General features: G+C 27.2%; 1 protein-coding gene across 3 annotated transcripts in view; it reads right to left on the bottom strand.

Moving 5' to 3' along the window:
* The window catches only part of LOC129958077 (mitochondrial sodium/calcium exchanger protein-like), a 96,482-nt gene extending 82,040 nt beyond the window's left edge, over positions 1-14,442 (bottom strand). Inside the window, exon 1 of one of the 3 annotated variants that reach the window (XM_056070248.1) lies at positions 14,199-14,442. The gene's annotated coding sequence lies outside the window, so the exon portion shown is untranslated. Of the gene's footprint in view, positions 1-12,057; positions 12,077-14,198 lie in introns of those variants that run through there. The other 2 variants (XM_056070255.1, XM_056070254.1) reach the window with 2 other exon arrangements.
* Between the last annotated feature and the right edge of the window lie 2,664 nt (positions 14,443-17,106).

Genomic DNA, 17,106 nt, shown 5'->3' with positions numbered 1-17,106 from the left:
AAATCTTTTTAAATGCAAGAAATTACGAATTTTACTTATTGGGACTACTTTATTTGGTATAATGATAAGCCACGTAGGTTTACACTTGCTGCCAACTTGAACACTCCTTGACAAAAAGCTTAAAAGTTAACTGTAGCATTGTATTTTTTTGTACGATCCTCCTTACTAAACGAAAATTTACTGATATAAAGATATTTCATATGTCAATGAATTTTTTAAAAGGCCAGATATTTTACGATTTGATTTTTTTTTCTGCCAAATATAAATCAATATTGCACAGCTGTGCAGTAAATTCAGATGAAAAATGGGGTCAGATGGATTATATAACACACTTATAGGATTTTGCTTCAGCGGGGAATGGAAAGTCCGGAGCGATGTTCCTTGAAAAGGCAGAAACAAGAGAAAATAAGATGCGTCCGAAGCTCATCGTCTCTCATATCCTGCAATATAAATTTCTTCGGCGTCACGCATTTCTCTTCACGTAAGCAGTGAAGCGTGGATCACTAAAAATGAATATTTATTCGCTTATACTTTTACCGTAAAGCATGCTCTATGGTGGAAATCAAAACAATAATAAAGTTTGTAATCTAAATTCATAAATAAAAGAATGGAGGAATACATAAAATGTATTCCATTTCTTGCCCATTTTTTTATCCGAAGCTTGGATGGAGTTTGTTTTCCTTTTATGCATCAACTATTGGTCTTGTTTTCAGAAAGGAAGCTCTTTTCAACTGTCCACTTTGTTTTCAGAAATGAAACACAAATAATCTTCCGAATTACGTCATGCTTTATTTATGATAGAGTTATCTATTACAAATATATATTTAAAGAGCGATTTCGATTCAGGTATTATAAAACAATAATCAACTAAAAAAATAACGACTCCTGATTCAACGAGACATTGAATTGTAAGTATTTTATATTTCCCCTTTTTGCTCACCGATTAGTAGACTATTTTTTTTTTTTTCAAACTAGTGGTATAAGTACGACGTTGCTCCTGATTCAAAAACTAAAACCAAAATAATCTAAATTTTTATATATTCTAAATTTCTATTCATTCGAAAACGATAACGAAACAGAAAAGTGTATTGATTTTGCACTATTCCTTCTCCGACAATAGTATCGCATACAGAACTGCAGAGAATAGAAACCGAAACAAATAACTAAAAATGAAGAAAACGTGGGAAAAAATAAAGTTAGAAAGTTTGCTACAAATGATGCTATTAGAATTTAATAGGGTAAAATAAAACTGTCGTGATTCTTGGAATATTAATTCTCATTTGGCTCCTTGTTAAACCGTGATTGGAAAAACAAAATAACTCTAAATAAATAAGAATCTAAGAAAGAATGAACATTTTTGCCTTTTTTATGTCCCGGATACTTTTAAAAAAACCTTTAAAGTCATCAGAAAAACTGTTAATTAAAATTTGATTTAAAAAAAAGTCATTTCGACTGTTATTGTTTTAAGTTTGGGTAAAATGTTCCAATCATTCCTCAAAAATTTTTAAAAAGTAGCTCAATTAAAATATCTGATGCAGAAATTTTAGTTTAATTCTCAAAAAGTTACAGAAAAGCTGACTACGTTTAAAACAGTTTTCAGAATTCAAAAATTCGTGGGATATTTTCGAAACAAATTTCTTAAAAACGGCATTTATTTCCACTATTCGATGAAGTTCGATTTTTTCTGCAATTATCGCAATCAATATTATGGAGAAAAAGAGCAAGAAAATCGTCCAAAATAACAAAAAGTATCAAAATAAAATTTTTCAACCAAATATTTTTAATTCTGTCTCAACCATTGTGCCAAATTTCACATTTGTAAGAATGATAGATTCATCTGAACATCACAGATACTTCCATTATTGAATGTAGACATATGATACAGATATAAGAGAAAGTATTTTAATCGTTTAAACTTTTATTTCGAGATTTTAATGAATCTAATTGTTTTAGATGTCCCTGGTTTCAAAAACACACAATTTGGAATTATCTTCTTATCTTTATGAGTGTATCTTTATGAGTAAATCATACCAAGTTAGGGGAGTGAAATTTGGTGCGAACTCTTTAAAAAAATTACAAGGTATAAAATTTACATCCATTTGGTCTACGGGAAGAAGATCTTAACCAAAATTTGTACTCGACTGTCTTCGTTATACGACGAAATTAAAATCAAAACACTTCATACTACGAGAATAATACTTGAATATGCAACAGATATCTCTAACTTTACTAACTTTAATCCACATGTCCTGAAATCAATGAATTATTAACATACAAGGTTCCTGTAATCAAATTATAGGAGCTTATAGTTTATTTACAAAGAATGACAACAAACCCTAACTACCATAACAAATGAACGCAAGACGATTTCGTATCCACATGATTTAGACCACAGGGAATAGATTTATATGTAAAAAAAAGAAGGAAAAAAACGATTATATTTTCAGAGCAAAGATAAAAATGGTGATGCAACTCGATTTTAAGTGATTAACTAAAATTAATTGGGTATTTTATTATTATAAACTGTTTATTAGTAATATAATTTCATTTATAGTATCTAACTAAATCATCATCTAACATTTTTTCAATTTTTTTAGTCATAATTTAGGCTTCAAAAGGTTTTTTCTTGCGCACCTGTACCAACATCATGGTCATTCTGAAAATGATACTATTGAATGCAAAATGCAACTTTCTTTATCGATCTCTCTGACGTGCAAATCTATGCAGGGCTTTAAATTTCGCTAAATTATCGATACTTATAGAGCACTCAAACCATTTTAAATCACATCATAATCAAAAATTATAAGGAATAATATCAATAGATTAAAAATTTGGATTGCTGATATTCATAAAAGTCACTTTGTAAATGTTGAAGAAACAAATGTGACTATTAAAAGACATTTCTCTATTAGAATGTTAATAAAATGTTAGTCAATGATACAAAACGCTCCTTTTTTAAATTATTACAACTATTTTAATTCACAAAATAAATCTACAGCCGCAATTTTTCCATTGATATCAGAAATATAAATTATTTTATATAAAAAATTTTTTCATTGTCTTCATAATATACGTATGAAATATTTATCTGCCACAGCACATGCTTTGTAATTGAGCTCTAACACTTATATTTTAAATTTAGCAAATTTGTATTTGAAATATGAAATACATTAATTTGTTGGTGTAAGATCTGAACTGATGTTGGTAATTTGGCGTAGATATTATCTGATGATGGAGAGTTTGGTGTTGGTCATTAGTTGAGAAGGAGAGTAAATGTGTGTGAAAGAAATCTTCCAGTCGTTCATCTTCGATTCAAACTTATGTAATACATATCAATTGCACAGTTCCAGTTTAATTTTCGCACCCAAAGCACATTTTAGCTGATGAAAATGGAGACTGTAAGACAACCAGAAATGAATTATTAATTGATATGCGCTGCTACCTTTGCAGTGCAACTTCAATGCTTTGAGAGTCTACAACATTTCCAATGATTTAATTTTAAAACTCCCAAAAATTCAAGCAATTTCTCCAATAATTATCCTATCCATACATTCGTACTAGCAGGCCTTACGAGCATCGTTCGCAAGTCAAAGCATCTTTTGACTATATTATAATCAGTGCACTCAATGTAATGATCCTTTTCGAATTTGCCTTGTAATTATAATCGAAAATATTTACGAATAAACTTATCAAAGAGACTGAAAGAGGCAATCTGAAAGGAGTTAAAAAACAGATTTTATATAAATAAAAGCTGGGCGTAATTTTTCTCTATTAAAGTTTTAGCGCAAAACTTTTTATTTCTACTTTTATGTTTATAAGAAGAATTCAATTCGTTTGAATGCTTATTAACTTCTAAAGAGCATTATCAAATATTTTATGATGTTTAGGCGTTACCAGTAATGTTTATTGTTTGTATAGAAATGAACATTCCATCGATGCAACGAGAATTCATATCAAATTGAAAAGAGTTTTTACAATATTAGCATTGGCCATGAATAGAATCTATCAACCAAATTAAGGACATGATTAGAAAAGATTGTTGTAGTTCATCTTTCGTTATTCACTCATGCAATGCATTTTCTCACTTAATTCATTAATTTGTACGTATTCCTCATATAAAGAACTAGAAACTTTATTCTTAAATACTCAAAAGTTTTCGGTAACTGTAGAAGTGTCAGTTTTTCCGGAGAAAATAACATCGAAAAGAGAATGGTAGGAGTTGGGTAGGTAAGTATTTGTGGTTTTATGGCACAAGAGACATATCTGACATTGTTTCATTAAACCTATAATGAATTAAAAATACAACAAAATTGAAATAATTCACAAAAATCTTTAAGACCCAAGGCAAAGTAAATAATATTAAAAGAAAAAAATCGAATTCAAGAGATAAAGATGTATATTCAATTATTATGACGTTCACAGTCACGTGACAATCATTATAACGCATATCATTTAGCATTTACCTACGCTATGTAGTAGTCTAGATCAGCAATCATGTCTTTTTTTTCATCTTATATTTCATTGTAATTATCATAATCGCGTACTAGAATCAAAAATTTAATTGTCACGGCGCATTTGTCGGGTGTCCGGTAAGCGAATTATCAATCTAATTTCAAACAATGAAAGCTAGAACGGTTAAGCATTAAAAACATGTTGATAATTTGTTGATCTCCGAGTTTCATATTCTCAGATTAAAATATCTTTATTAAAAACAATAAAACGCAAAATTCCTTCAAAATTGGCGATTACAAAAATAACAAGAATCACAAAAATAGAGGACATCAAAAATAAAAAGCGTTAAGCTGTGCTTTCACACAGTTTTGCAAATAAATATAAACACTCTTGGACGATGAAGTTAAAGAATCTAAATATTTAATTTTGATAGAATAAAATATCTTACAGCTTTTCCGAAATTCAATTCTACAACCTTCTCATTTCAAAATATAGAGTAACTGCTTAAGAATTCTATTCTACTTTTTCCTGAGGGACAATGAAAATTTAAAGCAGCTGTTAGTATCAGTAATGCAATAAATACGGATGATTTATCTAAGAAAATGAGAATTCAGAAGATTGAGGGCAATCGAAGGACTGTTGAAATTCTGGAATAATAACAAAATAATATTGCTGAATTCTCATGACAATGAAAATAAGTAATCAAAGATTGCTTTAAAATTTAATAATAAAAATAAAAACTGAATATTTTATTATGGTTTTGATTAAGATTTCACGAAACATTTTGCGCATATTTGAATTCTTTATTAGCAAGCAGTGGAGAAAATTTATTTCTGCATTATATGCAGCTGACTATTTGTGAATAATTTAGAAATGAGTTAAAGTTGCCTTTTTTTTCTCTTAAGTAGTGTTGTTGTCTGTAATGCATATGATCTGAAATATAGTATTTTCTTCAGTTAGTATACATTTGGAATTTAATTAAAAGCAAGTTTCGAACGTAAATTAAGGAAAAGGGTAAGGGTCATTTTTTAGAACATTTAATTAAATACAAAGTAAGAAAAGCTTTTAATAGTAAATCTGACAAAATAATTCAAGAGCTTTAATACATTTCTAAATAGCAAATAACAGACACCTAAGATAAATATTAGAAATGATTCAAATGAATGTGAAATGATATTATTTTAGAGTTTAGGATTTATACTTACGATTTTCTGATGTTTTTATTTATTACATTATGTTAAATTTTCATTCGTCTTTATTCAATTCAATATAAAAATGGATTTTGGCCACCTTCCAGAATAATCATGTAATTTGCTGATAAGTTCTTTGACTTCTTCTTGTTTTGACGATTGCTCAAAAGCTTTTAATCTATCTTTTATCTTATTCTTTTTTTTATACGACTTCGTTCCTGATTGCTTTTAAATTAATAATAATTTATTTCAGTCATATTTTTTGTTACAATTTAATGATAGGAACACATTAATTTATGTATCATATCATGGAAAATCAAGCTTATAAACATTTTTAATCTAACTGTCTAATATTTTGTAACGATAGCAATGAATTTTATCACAATTGGATAAAAATTTGATAATATTAGTCCGTTAATGCAAAAGAACAATAAAATTACACACTGTGGACACCCGTGTAATTCGATACCGTATAACGTAAATTCGTGTTACATGACAAAAACAAGGTAACTAGCCTTCATACGATATGATGAACACGAGTAAGATAAATTTGACATTATCATAGTTTTTGCTTTTTTTTTTTTTTTTTTTTTTTGCTTAAAAAAGCGAATGTATGCACATACTTGTTGTTTGTATATACAAAATGAAGTTGACAGTTAAAAGAAAACCTAACTTTCTCACGGGCAATATGTGCAATTACAAATTAGAGACATGTCTTTACATAAATTCGCTCGGTTAAAGCGATTTCCTATTACGCATTCCAAATATTGTACGGGAGTACAATTTACTTTATTTCATCATTATATATCATTTATGATTATCCAATCAAGCATATTTTACAATGCAAAATCCAGAAAAAAAAACTCCATGCAACGTCTAACTTTTCACTTGAACAATTTTTAAACATAACAATGGGTGCGAATCAACTTTCAAAACTTGACAAAGATCAAAAGCGCACTCACCTTTTGATACCGATCACTTGAAATACTTCTTGTTCGCGTCAGATTACGTATTATCGTACACTTGGAAAGATCGAATATCAAGAAGTGCTTCTCACAGATAAGATTAGTTTTATTCATTGTCTGAATTAAAATCAGATTTCCAGAAGCATTTGTTAGCTTTTGTAAATTTAGATGAGTGTTCAGATCCTTGTAGCATGCTTTCTGATGAATCAGACGATGATAAATGTTTTCATTGCGAATGTATTTTATCTTTTGTACATCCGGTTCGTTGAAAAGTATTATTTAAAAAAAATAATCGAATTTGACTGCATAATAAACAGAGATTTCAAATGTTTGTAGGATTTAAAATGTTTGAGCTAACGCGAGCAGGTGAAACTTATGGTGGTTAAAAGATTTATTTTCCAGGAAGCAGCTGAGTTTATAATTTTATACAAAAGTGTATTTTATAGCTAATGCTTTGTTTCTTTGAAATGTGTTCCTTATTTGCAATATTTAATTTAATGATTTAAAATTGCTTTCAGGCATTCTCCGTTTTTTATTTCTGATATGTCAATATTCTTCTGATGCTTAAATATTTAATATCAATATTCTTTTAAAAGTATCGAGTTTTGAGTCGTTTTCATCGATGAAAAAATATTTTGCCATATTATTAATGGATTTTGATGTATGCAATTGAATTTTTTCATAACTGGTGCTCTATGAGAACAACATAAGATTAAGCAAAATTTTATAAAATTCTTTAAAATTTCTTAATGCCAATGCATACATACATACACACACACAGAAAAATGAAACCGAATATCTCCGATTTCAATATGCTGTAGCATTTGGTCAATTTTTAGCTTAACGATGCAAAAATTAAGTTGGATATCCATTATCATCCCACACCACACCAATGAAGTGATGGAACTTCAAAATTGATAGTCACTCCGAAACCCTGCAGGAATTGGCTTGATATGAAGTGGAAAGTTGGATATCCAATCCTTTTGAATATCCATTATCATACCATTTAGATTTGCAGATCAAATGAATGCTAGTGGAGAGGGAGAGGATATAGAGAGAAGTTTGAGATGTATTTTAGCACAGAAGGTATGGGTGCTAAGATAATATGGAATGAATGTTAATGATAAGTCTAAATGATGGGCTAAAAATTGGAACCCCTGAAAGTGCAGCACTCCATTGGTATTACGTGGATTAATCATGAATGTCAATGATTACTCACGTTTCGCTGATGGAATGCTGGCACTTCAACGCCCTGCTATTGAAGTGATTGTGAACTACCGTTCTAATAGGCTGAAAAATGAATTACTTGAAGTGTCAGATCTACATTGGCATTGTATGTAATTATTATGAATGATCAGTTTTAGATAAATAATCTATTCATATGCTACAACTAAGTATTTTTAATTAACGAACTACAAAACGAAAAACAGATATGATTAAAAAGTGAATAGTGAGTTTTTACTGTGTAATGCGTATTATAATTTATTAAATAGTCTAGAAGGATTTGCTATTGTTAAATACGGTTATATTTCATGCTCAAGACATCACCTAACTCATTCACGTTTAAAATCCTCCACTTGAACCTCTTTGGACATTAAAATATTTACAACGGTACAATTTTAAAATTATCAAAAAATGATTTTCTATGAAGCTATTCAATATTAAATTAACATTTTAAACCATCAAACAATTACTATTCATAATAGTAATTGTTTGATGGTTACTACAAAACAAAACAAAATAGAGATATAGTTAAAGCGTGAATAAGGCATCTTTCTGTGATACATTATTTATAATTTATTAAATAGCCTAAAATTTTATGCTATACGGGTGATGTACTTTCGGTAAAGCAAATATCTAATAGGAGAGTTATCATTTGGAAACAAACAGATTCATTCAAGGAATTGAAAAATGTGGTATTTGTTTTGGATATGGTTGGGATATTTCTAATCTTCTTTAATATACATTCTTCCTAATATATCCTTTTACTTTCATTTTCCGCTGTCATTTGTGTATTAAAACGCTCTAAATACTTTTCTCACGCTTCATTTCAACATGATTATTCTGAAATTCATCGTTTCATTGCCACAGAAATACTTTGGCTAACAGAAGTATGCAAGCATAATTTATGTATCAAAGAACCTAGAAATACGAAATTCAAATAGAATAAGTATATTGAAGCTTATAAATCTAAACACGGTCGCAGATACCCAACATTTTAATATAAACAATGGAATCTGAAATTACAAATTACTAATAATATTAAAATAACCAAAACAAAAAAAAAGCAAAGTTTCAAGGTTTGAAATAGAAATTCAAAACATTTTGTTTTGTGTATTTCTTGATTCGCGTAAGAAAATAAGAAGTTATAACTTTAAAGATATTTCTAACTCTGAATAATTCTGCCAGAATAAAGATTTGGTAACTTGGATATATTCTAAAATTTTCCCTCTCATAATATTTAGTATTTTAAATAAAGCCAATATATTTATTTCTCTTGCATGAAATGCTCTCCTGACTTTTAGCTACAAACAATACTTCATTATTCCGAACTTTATCGTAGCACTTTTCTTTAAGAAAATGTTTTATTTCTTATATGTGTATTCAAACAAACAAATTTTTTCCCCCTTCGAACTACTGTTTTTCTTGCGCATTTTAACAATTGTATTTGATTCTCAGAATCAAATACAATTGATTTTTGGGCCCAAAAAATCCTAATGGCCATTAAAATACTAATGATTTTCGAATTTTAAAACAGCAAAAGATTTAAAATAAATATAGTTATTTAATAAAGAATGAGCATTTTTGGGCCCAAAAAATATCAGCAGTGTTGAACAAGCGCCTTATACTTAACTATTAAAAAACTCAGTTGAGAAGCAACTTTATTAAAAGTTATCGTTATTATATCTTGCTGTAACGTTATTATTACTCAATATATTATTTATAATTTATCAAATTTTATTATCATTTAGATCTATGAGAAAATTTTTTCCTTAGTATTTTAATATTATCAAGAAGTTTCTAAAATATGAGGCTAGTCATTGCTTCATTAATAATTCAACCATATATATAGGCTAAAAGCTTTTTTTATAAAAAAAGCACCCAAGAATTATTATTATTTCTTTTTTTAATTATCTTAGTAAAAAATACAAAAAAAATAAAAGTACATAGCACAAAGAATTTTTTTTTTTTTTTTTTTTTTTTTTTTTTTGTATTACGAATAACTTTGGAGTGGATAATTGTTTTTAAAAATGAAAAATATTTCAAATTAAAGGTCACGGAATGTTTGTCAGATCAGAGCTAGTGAAACATATGAGTAACACTTGCCATGATTCCAAACACTTGTCTTGAAATGCAGACTTCTCAGACATAATTTAGGAATTCAGCTATTTTCAGTAAGATTGCTTCAACGTATGAGATAATACATTTAGATTTTATTCTTTCCTAATGCACATGCAAAGTGGATGATCATGCCTTTGAAGATTTTCATTTTTTTTTATATATCTTTATTTTTTTCATATATGAAATCTTATTCAAGTAATTTTTTCTCTCCAGAATTAATATCAAAAATGATTTTTAACGTTTTACCATAAATCTAGCGGAAGTTATCTCCCCTAAATTTTCTCTTATACTTTTTAATAAAATCGTTATTCCCCTCCAGTCACTAAAATTATCGACATTGGTCAAAATTGTGAACGCCATGAGAGCTCAGATTTTTATTTTCATGAGTTATATGCTTCTAAAGAAACTCGGTGCATGTGTATTACCGCATGACATTAGTGAAGAGTTGTTACGAAAAAGCCTATTAGCATGCGATCATTGGCAATTGATCGCTGGAATACAGTTAATACACAAGTGACAGAAAACCTAATATATATTTTGGAAGCCTTTTATCCGACCATATTAGAACTAAAATATATACCGACCTATTAGAACTAAAATTTGAATCAGAACTTCAATTGTAATCAGAAGATCACATAGCAAATTCCATCTTTTTAAGTCAGTGCATTATAATATGTGACAAAAGAATATAAGTTAACATGATATCTACAAACCGAAGAGAGTTAAATGAATAAAATTTTGTACACATATTCACCATCTAAAGTGAAGATATATCTCAAATTTTGAAGTACGTCTGTTAAAGGATTGACCTTTTGTCTGTCTATACTTTCACAAGCATATAAACGCAATGATTTAAATAAATGAAATTTGCTGTGTTATTTTGTACAATTTTAGTCCTGTGTCAAATTTTTCTTTCAAATGGTTGAAGAAAAGATGTCTAAAATGCATATTTGATTTTCTGATATTCGTATAATAATCACATCACAGTGATCAATCAACAAAGATCGCACGCGAACAGGCGTTTTCACAACTATTGTTCGCCAATGGCAAGTTGTTAATAATACATACTATATTAGCGAGTACATTTATTAGTACAGACTACATTTACTAACGATAGCGAATACGCGAGAAAGCTTCGGGGAAATCATTCCCGCTGCTTCTTTAAATATTGCGTATGAGAGAAAATAAAAAAATAAAAAATTTTAATTTATAGATTTTCAAAAATCTTTAAAAAATAATTAAAAAATGAAAAAAATTGCAATATTAGTTTATATTGACATGCAGAATTTCTGCCGCAGCATTCAATATATTCATCGTAAAAAAAGTGACTGATGCATCTGAAAAAAATTAGCACCTGAATAATTACTTTTCCAGATTTTGATCTAAATTTTCAAAAAAAAAAAAGTCACAAATAATTTAAAATCAGACTTCATAATCAAACAATAATAATTTATGACATATCTGACTCGAAGTTTTCAAAAGTTTCACCAAAATCGAACCAATCATTAAGAAACTTTACATTATTTATTTTAGAAAAGACTTTCCGGAATCAATGAGAAATTTCAAACGGGTAAAAAAATCGGCAAATTAAAAAAAAAAATACTTTATATATACAGACGCAAAGATATTATCGACCATTTCATTGATTTCCATCATTTTTTTTTACTAACAGTCCGTAATTTCACACTAAGAAAATAACTTTGTAAAAACGAACAATAATTAACTCTATATGAAATCATAGTAACAATAATTATATATATATATTTTTTTTTATTATAGGTTCATCTGATTTTTATGAAATCTTATTACGAATTTATCAAATTTAGTAAAACAAAACTGAAAATCCATCATTATCTTAGATTTATATCCCCTTTCTAAACGTATATCATTTGAAGTTTAAATTTATTGTTCTGCGTCGCTGGTTTTCAAAGTATATTATATAAAACAAAAGTAACTTTAAATTAAAAATATACTAATTCCAATATTGATAGATCAATAAAATTAATTTTCAACTAAAAAATCATATTTATCTTTAATAGTTAAACAGGAGAAAGCCACCATCAAGACAATACACAGTTCTACCTTGAAACATAATATTGATACTTTACTTATGAATTATTAAACTGGTAGTCTGTTAAAACAATTTCTGTGTTATGCCATTGCCTCTGAACCATTTATTTCCGATCTTCTGATTGTCAGCACAGCTGAAGTTTATTAAACGATAAACTTGCCTTGTTTATACATTAGGGGAATGAGTTTGTTTTGACAATCTGCAATAACAATGTTGATATAGAAAAATGCAGAAATCTGTGGAAAGAAAAATAGCTTCGTGTCAAGAAAAAAAGGGATAAGATATGAAATAAAATTTTATCGAGATTTTATATATCAGGTGATTGAAATATTTTGGAAAAGAGGCATGGGTTTGAATTAAAAATTGAAACGAGTATGTTTTGATAATATGTAATAAAGAAATACAAGAAACTGTAAAAATAGCCAAAACATTTTATAAGGCAGAAATGGAAATGTAATAAAATGATATCACGATTTTTATATTTCACTAGTCGATTTCAGGGCTTCACTTTGAAAATATTTTGGAATCGGGATATAGTCTTGATAAAATTATATTTCACATTATTTCTTTCTATTTATTTATTTTTTCATGCTTTTTTCCGTTTTATTCTTAAAATAATTTCAATAAAATTTATATACTTTTTTAATAAATTATTAATAATTAAATTTTTTGTTAATCTAAAATATTTTGAGAAAGAAATGATGAACGTGCTATATCAATGTGAATTAATAGTCTACATTAATGATTATGAAATAAGGAGGATGAGAATGCGAAAAAAAATTCGCCTTATTTATATAAGGTAGCGCTGGATAAGCTAAAAACTATCATTTTATCAGGATTTTATTTTTCATGAGTCTGAAATATTTTGAAGGCAGACTAAAAATATTACTGAATTAATTTAAATTAATTGTGGGGTTAATAGTTAGATTTGACAGTTTTAGTTAACGATAATAAAAATAGAGATATGCAATTATGGAGGAAAAGAAATAATTTTATATAATGAAAACTTCAATAAATTATAAAATAACATTTTATCGGAATTTTTTATTTTAGAAGTTGAATCATTTTGAACATAAAGCGGAAAAATTATTTTTTTTATACATTTCTCAAATTTTCTTGAACAATCGAAAAATGATAACTCAGAATGACAAGTGACATTTTTAAACGCACGAGTAATTTGAAATCTATGTTAAAACGTGTTCTACACATAAATGCCAATGTCAGATTTGAAGTTGATAAATTCCGCAACGAGTGGTTTCGTTTATATATATATATATATATATATATATATATATATATATATATATATATATATATATATATATATTTTAACTTTTATTTTCCTTTAAAACAATAAAAATGATTGCATTACATAATTGATTATAATTGTATACAAAAAAGAGAATTTAAAGATAAAAAATATTTAACAATTAAATTACATTACTTTTAGTTAAAAAATATAATTACAGATTATTAAAAAAGAAGGAAAATATAATTTTACACAAAATGATCGTAAAAAAGTACTCAAATAAAATTAAGTTAATCATATTTGCCGATATTAACAACCACTTTTAGACGACTGCATCAAAATCAATATTCAGTTTTAATAATAAAATTTTAATAAAGAATTTCCACAAATTTAAAAATATAGAAATTATATTAATATAAAATGATATATTCTAAGATAGCTAATCTAATTTGTAGCCGACAACATATAATATATATGTTGTGCAAGTGATTTCTTCTAATAATCCGAGTATAATTATTAAATTATCGTTCTTTTGTGTAATAAACTACCAAATGTTTAAATATGAAATGGATTAATTATTTTATATTGAAAATGTAATATTGCTTTGAAAGTATAATTCTTAAAAAATATTTAAAAAAGGAATTTGAGTTTTTTATTTTAGGATGAAGCTCTATTATAATTTTAGGAAATATGTTTGTTAAATAAGAACAAGGGCAGTTAAAATAAAATTTAATAAATATCCCTCCTTCTAAATCCTTTAATACAAAAATACAACTCCTTTAATACAAAATCTTCCTTCTAAAGTGTTAATAAAAAGAGTGGCTTTTAAGACATTTTAATTTCATCAAGAAATTATATTAAATTCATATAAACTAAATAATATGAATGGCTAAAATAATATATATATATATAATAAATTAAAAACTTACTGAAAACTCTTCTTTAAGTGAAAATCTCACGAAATCTATAAAATCACAAAGCCATGAAACACAAAACTCCTCCTAACATCTCCAGTTTCCTAATCTTTAACTGATACAAGCAGAGATGAATCCTATCAGAGCTTATGAAGAGATGAATCCGATTCCGATCAGTAGAAAAGCGCAACTGAGAAGAGCTTAAAGGTGCGCTCACCGTGGTGGAAGTCAGACTGAACAGACACCTGTTTCTGCTACTACTGCAATATTTGGCGATAACTTTTTCTCGTCGCCACTTCCCCAACTGACAATTCGACTAAGGAGCATTGTTTACTTATTCTCATTCGACGAGTTCTCAAAGTAAGCGTTATCTGATGATTCGAACTGGAAGGCGTTTCTCATTGAGCACACTCATTTTTTTGATCACTTTAGAAATGATTTCGATTATAAAATCATTTTAAGGATCCATACATTCAAAATAAGTAAATGCAGAGCACAAATATAGTGATGCTTCTAGAGGGCTATCGTAAATGGGTTTTAAAAAATTATCCACTTTTTCTTGCTAGTAAATCGCTAATTTTTGTGATGATTTTATAAACTATTTCTATTAAAAAGTCGTTTTAAAGATTCGTACATTCTAAATAAATGAATGCAGAGTACAGCTGTAATGATGATTCTATTAGGCTATCGTAAATATTTTTTTAAAAACTATCCACTCTTTCTTGCTAATCCATCCAATCATTTTTTTGAGGGCTTTTAGAAATTATTTCGATTAAAAAAACCGTTTCAAGGATTTGCACATTCTAAACAAGCAAATGCAAAGCATAGATGTAATGATGATTCAGCTGGATCATCGAAATAACATTAAAAAAATTATTTGTTAGAAAAGTAAACCGGAAAGACGTATCTCAGTGAATCCATCTGCTCATTTTTGAATGAGCAGATGCATTGGAATATTTTTATTTAATATATTTTGGCATTTTTTTCTATTTAAAAAAATTTTTTTTCACATTCTAAATAAGTAAAAGCGGAGAGTAATTGTAATGATAACTCAAATGGGACTTCGAAAATAGAATTTTTTTTTAATTTTCATTAAAAATTAACCGAAAAAACGTTTTTAATTAAACGATTTTGGGAAAAATTCTTAGTTTTAAAAAATTTCTCTCATAAATTTGCATATTCTATATGAGTAAACGTACACCATAATTGTAGAGTTTTCTGTACAAAGCATTCAAAAAATTATTCCCTGAAAATTAAATGACCGAAATACGTTTCTCTGCTAAACTTCCACTCATTTTTAGAAATACTTGTAGAAAAGTTTCGATTTAAAAATCACCTTTAAAGGATTTCCTTGTTCTGAATAATTAAAAGCAGAATATAAAAGTTATTATGAATTAATTGGGTTTTCATAAATGGTACTTAAAAATTCTTTTTCAGAAACATAAATTAAACAGAAACAGAAACATAACAGTACAAAAACATAATGCATTTTAAATATGTCCACTCATATTGTGTTGTAATTTGAAAAAATTTCCCATTCAAATAAAGAGAAGTACAAAGTAATTTCAGTGATAAGTCGAATGGAGTTTTGTGGCTACATTTCAAAATAAATTTTAATGAAAAATTTATAGATTTTTTTCTCATTTAAGAAATAAATGTATCGAATTTACAATTTCATGAAACATTACTGCTACTTTGTCTGGAAGTTTTCTATCTTCAAAAATAAAAGAAGATTCTACGAGAATGTCAAGGATTTATGCATTTTAAATACGTACAAGCAGACTGTTATTTCTATAATGAGCTTATTGCGTTTTCGAAAGCAGATTTTTTTAAAAATTATTTGATGGAAAAAAAAGTCGTCTCTAATGGCACAATTAAAGTTATTTAAGTCACAAATTCATCAAATTTAGAACTTTGCGATTCATTATTGATACTGATTTTTTTTAATTTCCCAGTATTCATAAATGAAAAAAAAATCTTAATATATTTGTGACTTTTTCTTATTTCCATTTAAATAAATTTCTTGTAAGTAAGTTCCATAAAGTAAATTTCTTGATAACGTAATTTAATTCTCGCAAATGCATTCTTAACAATTACCTGCTTCATTTTCTTTACACTTCTCAATGGAATATGTTTGCATGACTTGAAGTTTTTAACTTTTCAAATTAATTTTGAATAATTTAATAATTAATTAATAAGGGATATATTGAATACCGGCGTCAACGTTTTTCGTAAGAGGGATATGAAAATCAAGAATTTTCGACTTGAAGTACTAAAGTTTTTCATTTAATAAATTTCAGTTAATATAATTTTCAATTAATATTCTTCGTTAAATAAATTGGTATTAATACTTTTTAATTAATAAGTTTCCAATAATATTCAAATTACAAATATCTGTTAAATTATTTTCCTTATATTTATAGTTCTCATTTATTAGGATTTATACGACTGGAGATGAAAACTGAATAAACTCGCAGTATAAGTTAAAAATAAATCTTATACTTCTCGCTATGATGCTAAAATTATAAACATCTTGCATTTATAACTTAAACTGTTGTAGTAGGTAATAAGAAGATTTGATTTGTTTTTCAAACAGAAAGCGTATCTCATTTGTTGCATCAATCATTATCACTATTACTTTTCGAAATATTTTCGTGCCTTAGTAAATCAAAGAATATATCATGGATCTGGACCTTCAATACAAGTATTATTTCGGGCTTAAGATACGTTTTAGTGTTGGGTTTAATTTTAATAGAAAGTCAATGTGAGTTTTCTTGACTCAGTTATTTACTTGTTAAAATTTAAATTTCTATTTGATAAAAAATATTCTTTTTGATCTGCATTTATAATTTCAAATTAAACTTAATCGGATCGTTATTCGTTTAATAATTCAATAATTTTCAATTAAAATATTCTAAGAATG

This window comes from Argiope bruennichi, chromosome X1, assembly GCF_947563725.1.
Source record: "Argiope bruennichi chromosome X1, qqArgBrue1.1, whole genome shotgun sequence".
NCBI lineage: Eukaryota > Metazoa > Arthropoda > Arachnida > Araneae > Araneidae > Argiope > Argiope bruennichi.
This window is presented reverse-complemented; position numbering and strand designations above follow the sequence as displayed.